Raw genomic sequence first — 9,890 nt, forward strand, 5'->3', positions numbered from 1 at the left:
AAGATTTCTCCAACTTTTTATGTGGGCATTTAAAGATATGAACTTTCCTCTTAGCACTGCTTTCATAGTGTCCCAGAAGTTTGAGTATGTTATACATTCATTTTCATTGAGGTCTTTAATTTCTTTCTGTATCCTTGACCCAGTGGTGATTCAGCTGAGCATTATTCAGTTTCCATGAGTTTGTAGGCTTTCTGTAATTTGTGTTGTTGTTGAATTCTGACTTTAAGCCATGGTGGTCCAATAAGATACAGAAAGTTATTCCAATTTTTTTTTTTTTTTTTTTTTTTTTTTGGTTTTTTGAGACAGGGTTTCTCTATGTAGCTTTGCGCCTTTCCTGGAACTCACTTGGTAGCCCAGGCTGGCCTTGAACTCACAGAGATATGCCTACCTCTGCCTCCTGAGTGCCGGGATTAAAGGCGTATGCCACCACTGCCCGGCTCCAATTTTTTTGTATCTGTTGAGTTTTGCTTTGCGACTGAGTATGTGATCAGTTTTAGAGAAGGTCTCATGGGGTGCTGAGAAGAAAGTATATTCTTTTGTGAGGGTGGAATGTTCTGTAGGTGTGTATTAAGTCTATTTGAGTCATAACATCTATTAGATCCCTTATTTCTCTGTTAAGTTTCTGTCTGACAGATTTGTCCATTGGTGAGAGTGGGGTATTAAAGTCTCCCACTATTAGTGGTTTGATGTGCAATTTAAGCTTTAGTGATGTTTCTTTTATATATGAGTGTGCCCTTGTATTTGGGGCACAGATGTTCAAAATTGAAACCTCATTTTGATGGTTTTTTTCCTTTGATTAATATGAAATGTCCTTCATGGTCTCTTTTGATTATTTTAATTTGAAGTCTATTTTGTTAAATATTAGGATAGTTACACCAGCTTCCTTCTTAAGTCCATTTGGAAAGTTTTTCCCAATCCTTTACTCTGAGGTAGTTAGTGTCTGTCTTTGAAGTTGAGGTGTGTTTCTTGTATGTAGCAGAAAGATGGATCCTGTTTTCATATCCATTCTGTTAGCCTGTGTCTTTTTATAGGTGAATTGAGTCAATTGATATTAAGGGATATTAATGACCAGTGATTGTTTTTGTTTGTTTGTTTGTTTTGTTTTGTTTTGTTTTGTTTTTGGTGGTAGTATGTGTGTGTTTCCCTTCTTTGGTATTTGTTGGTGTGGAATTATCTATTGTCTGTGTTTTCATGGGTATATCTAACTTCCTTAGGTTAGATTTTTTTTTTCCTTCTAGTGCTTTCTGTAGGGCTGGATTTGTGGATAGGTTTTGTTTAAATCTGATTTTGTCTTGGAATATCTTGTTTACTCCATCTATGGTGATTGAAAGTTTTGCTGGGTATAGTAGTCTAGACTGGCATCTGTGGTCTCTTAGTGTCTACATAATATCTGTCCAGGACCTTTTGGCTTTCAGAGTTTCCATTGAGAAGTTGGGTGTTATTCTGATGGATCTGCCTTTATATGTTGCTTGGCTTTTTTTCTTTGCAGCTCTTTTTTTTCCCCCGAGACAGGGTTTCTCTGTGTAGCTTTGCGCCTTTCCTAGATCTTGCTCTGTAGATCAGGCTGGCCTAGAACTCACAGAGATACGCCTGCCTCTGCCTCCTGAGTGCTGGGATTAAAGGCGTGTACCACCACCACCTGGCTCCTTTGCAGCTCTTAATATTCTTTATGTTTAGTGGTTTGATTATTATGAAGCAAGGGGACTTTTTTGGGAGTCCAGTCTATTTGGTGTTCTGTAAGCTTCTTGTATCTTCATAGGCATTTCCTTCTTTAGGTTGAGAAAGTTTTCTTCTATGATTTTATTGAATATATTTTCTGTGCCTTTGAGTTGGTATTCTTCTTCTTCTTCTTCTTCTTCTTCTTCTTCTTCTTCTTCTTCTTCTTCTTTTATTCCTATTATTCTTAGGTTTGGTCTTTTCATGGTGTCCCAGATTTCCTGGATGTTTTGTGTTATGACTTTGTTGGCTTTAATGTTTTCTTTGAAAAATCTATTTCCTCTATCATATCTTCAATGCCAGAGATTCTCTCTTTCATCTCTTGCATTCTGTTGGTTTTGCTTGTATCTGTAGTTCCTGTTCATTTACTTAGATTTTCCATTTTCAGCATTCCCTCGGTTTGTGTCTTCTTTATTGCCTCTATTTCAATTTTCAAGTCTTGAACTGTTTCCTTCACCTGTTTGCTTGCTTTTTCTTGGTTTTCTTGACTTTCTTTAAGGGAGTTATTGATTTTTTTTTCCCATTTTTTTGTCTTTTCCTTGATTTCTTTAAGGGAATTTTTCATTTCCTCTTTAATAGCCTCTATTATCTTCCTAAAGTAATTTTAAGGTCATTTTCTTCTGGTTTCTCTATGTTGGGATGTTCAGGTCTTGCTGTTGTAGAACCATTAGGTTATGATGGTGCCATATTGCTCTTTATGTTGTTGAATATGTTCTTGCACTGTTATCTACTCATCTCTTCCTCCAATCAGTGAAAGTGGTGTCTGTGTCTCAGGGAGCTGCTGGGGTCTTTGGGAGATGGGTGGTTTTCGGGGACAAAGTGGGACTTATAGATTACAGGATCTGATTTTGGGTGGTGGTGGGCAAGCCTGCCTACAGGAGTCTTGCCTGCTGTCTTGCAACTGGGGCTGGACCAGGTGGGGTAGGGGAGCACCAGTTGTGCCTAGGGACCTAGGGCCTAGGGCCTAGAGACTGAGTTGACTGACTTGGAGAACAGTCACTCACCTCTTGGTCCAATTGTAGTTGGCAGAGTCTGTGTCTCCGGGCATAGCTGCAATCTTGGGGGATGGGTGGGTTTGGTTGATAGAGTGGGGCTTGTAGATTATAGGGTTCAATGGGGGTGGGGTGGGCAGGCCTTCTCCACAGGAGTCTTGCCTGAGTGAGGGTCCAACCATTGATACTTATCATGATCAGGCTAATGATAGGACTCTGCATCCTCAATGGCTAACTACATCAAACATAGAATAAACTAAGTTAAACTTAGGACCAACTATGCCCTCCTAGAACAGAAGGAGTTAACTATTTGACTCATGCCCAGTGGGCAATGTGACAGAGCAAGACAGTGCCAAGTTTCCTTCATCTTGTATTCTTGCTGAGACCATTTTAGGGTTAACTAGAATTTGATCTCCTCGATGAATAATGATCTGGAAAACTACCCAACTTTATTTTAGGAACCTGAGATCAAGATGCTCCAGCTAACTTATCTTAGCGTCTGTTAAACTGTCCATTTCTGCACACACCCCCACCCCAGCTAACTGATTACCTTAGCTTCTGTTAAACTGCTTGCTTGCATAAAACCTCTACCTACAACTCTCAAATGAACTAACAGGATGTGGGTTTTGCTTTTAAAAATCACTTACTCACCAGGCGTTGGTGGTGCACGCCTTTAATCCCAGCACTCAGGAGGCAGAGGCATGTGTATTTCTGTGAATTTGAGGCCAGCCTGGGCTACCGAGTGAGTTCCAGGAAAGGTGCAAAGCTACACAGGGAAACCCTGTCTTGAAACAAACAAACAAACAAACAAACAAACAAACAAACAAACAAAATCACTCTAAATACTTGCTGCTACATTGGGTTCTGAATAACTGAGTGCAGTCTCAGCTAGCTGGAATGAAGATTTTCAATTGGTTGTATATTATGTCTAAAAGATCATCTCTGGCAGGCTCCCTAATAACATGCTACCAACTTAGCTATGATTTTTTAAAAAAGATTTATTTATTTAATGTATATGGGTGTGTTGTCTGCATGCCCATCTGCATACCAGAAGAGGATATTGGATCCCATTATAGACAGTTGTAAGCTGCTATGTGGGTGCTGGGAATTGAACTCAGGAGCCCTGGAAGAACATCCAGTGCTCTTAACCACTGAGCCATCTCTCCAGTCCCCATGATTCTAGCCAAGAAACATTTGTTCTGTACCTTGGAGTCCACTCAGTGGGCTTAGCATTCATTTTGCTTTCTGTCCCTGATTATGGATTGTGTCAGGTATTATTCTAGGTGAGTAGGAGGTCCTCACAGTTTGGCAGGGGAGAGGAAAACTCAGTTTGAAATGGGAGTGGGGTAAAAACAAAGATCCAGTACTTGCAGGCTGTCATTGTTGCCCTTGTCATTAGGTAAGGAGTGTGGGCCCAGTATAGCTTCTCTTCAATGCTGACACTTGCTTTAGCTTACCTGGTAGGTGCCTATAAGGCAAGTCCAGCTTGAATGGGTGCCTAAGTTCGAAACCAACACCAGTCACTGGAGAAAAACCTCCACAGGGCTCTTATCACTGAACAACACATTATCTGCTGTGGCAGATGGCTTTTCCATATGCCTTTGGGGAGGCAGGTGATCACAAACGGCTCTAGCCTTATGTCATCATACTTAAATGTCACTAGAGGAAAGAGTCTTTAAATTTTTTTAAATGTCTGTCTATTAAAAACATGTTTGTCTCCATTCCAGAGAAGGCTTTTGGATGGTATTGTTTGAGTCATGCCCTTTGTAGTCATAGGCGCTGGCCCAGGGGCTAAGGTTTGGAAAGTCAGATCCGGGTCACAGATGATAATCTGCAGACTGCTCCTACCAGAGTCACCAAAGGAAAGACTGCTGGCCAGCCCAATGCAAGAACCCACTTCATCCTTAGTTCCCCAGAATAGCCATTTAGCAAACATGAGATTGAGACATTGAGGCCTGGTACGATGCCTAGGGTAAAGGTTCTGGAATGCTCTTTTGAGGGTGGTGGGCAGAGATGTAAATGCTGCACATTTATACGGGGAGTGTGCTTCAGGGCATTTCCCCTGGGACTTATCCTCTGGTCTCTTCAGCGGTACTTTGGGGGTTCAGAGGGAGGGGGTTTGGAAGAAACACTTCACTGTTGCCTGTCATGAAAGCCTAGCAAACTAAGAATTGGCATATTCACCAAGCGTTACCACAGCAACCTGGACACATGTGAAAACCCTGTATTCACTTAGCAAAAGGGAGATTGCCTGCTCTGACTGGCTGTTAAGCAACACAGTCTCTTGTGTCGTCCAGGAGTCTGCTCTCTGGCCCTTGTGTAGAAGAGACAGCGTCACAAATAGCCCCTGCTTACCATTTTTCTCCTAACCCCACCCCTCCTTATTCTATAGTGGCCTCTTCTCCGCCTGCTTAGATGCCTCATGGGTTCTGTGACTCCTACTCAAAGCTGGCACCTTTCCTCTTTTCCCTCAGGCAGAGTGCAAAGACAGAAAATTCTTAAAAAGTTGTCTTGCTCACCCCCTTTTCAGAAGCAGAATGGGTTTGTGGAAAAGCTTGGAAACTGCAGTCAAGGGACAAATTGGATCTTGTCGACCTTCTCATGGACGGTTTAAATGTCCCCTAGAGTTCATGTGCTGGAAACTGAATCCCCAGTGCTAGATGTTGATGGCATTTAAAAGGTGGGACTGTTGGGACATGCCTGGGCAGAGCCCTCACTGATGGGCCAAACCCTTCATCATTAGTAGGTAGTGGAGGAGAGGCCCCATCCAGAAAGCTCTGTCTAGCATCCTGGCTCTGTGCTGCTGTGCAATGCTGCTGTCATGTTCGGGTGCAGCCCAAGGACCTCACCAGATGCTGAGTTTCCAGAGCTGTGTACCAAACAGACCTTTCCTGTTTTAGCTGCCCTGTCTTTGGCATGTTAAGAGCAGTCTAGTGATATTGCTGGCATCTCACAGCGGCTTCTTAATGAGTATTGCAGAATGGGGTGAAAAGTGAACATTTGAAGCTCTCTGACTAGACCATTCCCATATAATTTGTTTTGTTTGTGTCTGGCACAGTATTAGGAAAGATGGGCAATGGAGGTGACAGCTGGGCCTATCTAGAAGCAGAGCATGAGGAAAAGTAGAAGCCAATACAGGTTTCCCAAAATGCTCCTGGGTTGGGGGTAGAGCTCAGTGGTAAGGCACTAATGCTGGATTCTACTTCCAGAATTACTACTACACAAAATATCTTCCCTCTTTGTTTAATTATTTTATTACAGTTGAGACAGAGAGAGAGAGAGAGAGAGAGAGAGAGAGAGAGAGAGAGAGAACACATATGCCATAGTTTCACCACTGAGCTGTCTCACCAGCCACGTCCTGGGTTTAGATGACCTTATAGTCACTAACCCAGTGTGCTTAGCAGTGGATTGGTTGAGGGATAGAGCATGTAAAACAAAGGCATTTATTAATGTTGACTCTTCTTATCAAGAAGCAGGTGAATATCCTGTGATGTGGATGACCCTGTGCTTCTCTTGTTACTAACACATCCTCAACAAGGACTTAGCACATGGCGCACAGTGGTCAGCAGGTTAATGAGTTCTTCCTTTGGGAAATATATCCTTATACATTGTTTAATAGCATTCAGCAACCCATTTTACAGATGAACAGAACGAGGTTCAGAGGAATCTCTACACTGTAGTCTCTTAAAGTAGCAAGAACAAGGCTAGGGTTTGGCCTGAGCAGTTTCACTTCAAAAGCTCAGTTTTGGCATGGAATGGAGGAATATAGATATGATAAAGAATTCATTTTAGAGCTGGGTGGTGGTAGTGCATGCCTTTAATGCCAGCACTTGGGAGGTAGAGGCAGGCAGATCTCTGTGAGGTCGAGGGACAGCCAGACAGCCAGGGCTGTTACACAGAGAAACCCTGTCTTTAAAAAACAAACACAAATTCATTTTTGCCTTCCCTCAGCTGCCACCAAGGTGCTTGGTCCTTCCAAGGAAGCGAAGGCCGCGTTGTAGTGAGGCCCTCACTTCTCCCTGTAGCTAGCACCGAGCCAGCCATCTGAAGCATGCCTCCATCTCTGAGCTCACCTGCATCCATTCCACCCTCATCCTGCATGACTATGAGGTGACGGTCATGGAGGATAAGATCAGTGACCTCCTTAAAGCAGCTGGTGTCAGTGTTGAACCTGGCCTGCCTTGTTTGCAAAGCCCCTGGCCAATGTCAACATTGGGAGCCTCATCTGCAATGTAGGGGCTGGTAGGGAAAAGAAAGTAGAAGCAAAGAAGGAAGAATCTGAGGAGTTTGATGCCGACATGGCCTGACAGGGACTTTGGTCTTTTTGACTAAACCTTTTTTGTTGACATGTCCAATAAAAAGCTGAACCTGTTGATATTTTATCTGTGTACCCCAATAAAGCTTATCTGAGAACTAGAGGAAAAAGCTAGCCACTACAGAAAACATAGAAGTCAGGCAGTGGTAGCACACGCCCTTAATCCTAGCATTCAGGAGGCAGAGATCCATCCAGATCTCTGTGAGTTCAAGGCCACACTGAGAACAGAGCCAAGCATGGTGGCTCACACCTTTAGTCCCAGCGCTAACCATAGAGGTCTGGAGGTCTGTACAGACAGACTGGAAGTGATGAAGCTGGGTGGAGAGAGGTGGCAGAACAGAAAAGCATATAGGCCGGGTGGTGGTGGCGCACAATTTTAATCCCAGCACCCGGGAGGCAGAGACCAGGAGGATCTTTGTGAATTTGAGGCCAGCCTGGTCTACAGAGTGAGTTCCAGGACAGGCTCCAAAGCTACAGAGAAACTCTGTCTCGAAAAAACCATAAAGAAAAAAAAAAGGCACATAGACGCGAGTATACAGGAAGTAGGTCTCTGGAGGCGGAGGGGTTGGTGAGGTGAGGTTGACTGTGGTTTGTCCTATACCTCTGATCTCCCGGCTTTCACTCCAATATCTGGCTTCGGTTTTTGTTTTTGTTTTTTTAAAGAATTCATTTTACTTCTGTGGAATCGGAGCCCAGTGCAGAGCAAGGGACTATGCTTGGTCATTCATTCAGTCATAAAGTGCTAACTGTGTGCCACTGGGGATATATATGAAGACATTTGGGGATATATTATGGCTTAAAGTTACAAGTCTTTTCAGCTAGATCTACAATTCCTAGTTGTCCCTATCTCTCCCATTTGTACTGAGGTCTCTGTCTTGACCAGGCTGGTCTGGAACTTCCAGATTCTGGTGATCTTCTGCCTCAGGGTGCAGCTGTATGCCACCAAACCCTTTCCTTTGGCTGGCTTTTAAGTTTCACATAGATTTGTAGGGAAAGGCAAAAATCCAACTCTACCCTCAGATCCTGGTTGGCTTTCAGACTTAACCGGACATGACATGGATGAACAGGAGAAAAAGCATACAGGTTTCTCTGACTCAAGTTTTGTGTATCGTAGGGTTTGCGTGGAGAAATAAAGACTTAAGGCCCTGTGAGTCACCTGCAATTGCTAGTGTCCGTAAGACCGTAAGTGCCACTCCCCGATCAGAAAGAAGTAGGGAGTGTGAAGAAGAGGAGGAAGAGGAGGAGACCAGGACCCCGGGAAGCAGCTCGGGAAGAGTCAGTTACTGTGGAAAAAGGATAGTTAAGGTCTGCGGAAGTACTTAAGTGGGAAGACTGAAACAGCAAGTTATTATTATCTTTTTGGGGTGGTGCTGGGAATGGAATCCAGGGCCTCTGGATGACGGTTGCTTTCTGATAGAGTGAGGGAAGCTATCATATGGGAATTTCACTTCCTGCTTTGTTATTGTTTTATTTTGTTTATGAAACAGGGTCTCACTATGTAACCCTGACTGGCCTTGAACTCACTGAGACCTTCATGCTTCTCTCTCCTGAGAGCTGGGTTTAAAGGCGTGTGCCACCACCCAGGCCTCATCTCCTGCTTTTAGGAAACAGAAGAGAGCGTTGTACAGAAGTTAACGGCCATATTGGCCCAAATGTTTATTTTGCTTTTTTCATTTGTGCTAGGGTTTAAAACACTTAAGGTCGTATTCACATAGGTCTGATTACAGAAACTAATAAAGTATTCTCTGAATACTGAAAAGGAAACCAAAAGAGGTTATACATTCAAGTTCCTCTATCAAAATGTCAGGGATGTATTTTTTAACTCCAATTAAAAAATGTTTTGAAATTTGTTTTATGAGTGTAACAGGGCCTCAGACTTAGTAGGCCCCGAGACCTTAGAACAGCTGACTCCATGACGGAAATACTATTCAGGTTGTAAAACTCGGCACACAGCACCACCTGCCAAAACTAAAACAAAAACCTCATCCATCCAAGTTCGCACAGTTCTGGGAGAGTCTCTAAATGTACTAACCTTCCTTTTTGGCTTCTGTAGTTCTGCTTCTGGCTAGGTGTTCTTGTTAACTGAAGTATGTCAGCCCAGACATGGTTTCATATTTAAAAGCTCTCTGAGAAAGGCTCCGGGCTACACTGAGAGCCTGAACACCCAATGTAATTGCTGTCCAGCTAATAAAGACTTTCTGTTGGCTTACACCCATGTCCGAGCAGTTGTCTCTGGTGCATACCCCACACCAATGAGTATATGTGTTTTGTCAGCATGTATACATGTGCATCAGGTGTGTGCCTGGTACTCAGTGATATCAGAAGAGGGCATCAGATCCCCTGGAACTGGAGTTACCCATGGTTGTCAGCCATTATGTGGGTGCTCGGAACCAAACCTAGGCCTTCTGCAAGAGCATCAAGTGCTCTTAACCTCTGAGCTCTCTCTTCAGCCCCATATTACTGATGTTGTTTTATTTTTATTATTATGTTTTTAATTTTTGAGGCAAGGTCTCTATGTAGCCCAGGCTCCCTTAGAACTCACTATGTACAGCAGGCTAGCCTCCAACTCACAGAGACAGGCCTGCCTCTGCCTCCTGAGTGCAGGAACCAAAGGCATGAACCACTAGGCCCAGTTATTATTATTATTATTATTATTATTATTATTATTATTATTAATTATTTGGGAGATAAGGTCTCAAACTGTAGCCCGGGCTAACTTTGAACTCATGGCAATTCTCCTGCCTTAGCTTCCCAAATACTAGGATTACATGCATGTGCCTCTCTTGAGTGGAAAGATAAATAACCCTCCCGTATGATTCGTGTGCAAAGATTAAAAGTAATGCGATGTGTTTTTACACATTAGGCAG

Source organism: Onychomys torridus, chromosome 1 (assembly GCF_903995425.1).
Source record: "Onychomys torridus chromosome 1, mOncTor1.1, whole genome shotgun sequence".
Classification (NCBI taxonomy): Eukaryota; Metazoa; Chordata; class Mammalia; order Rodentia; family Cricetidae; genus Onychomys; species Onychomys torridus.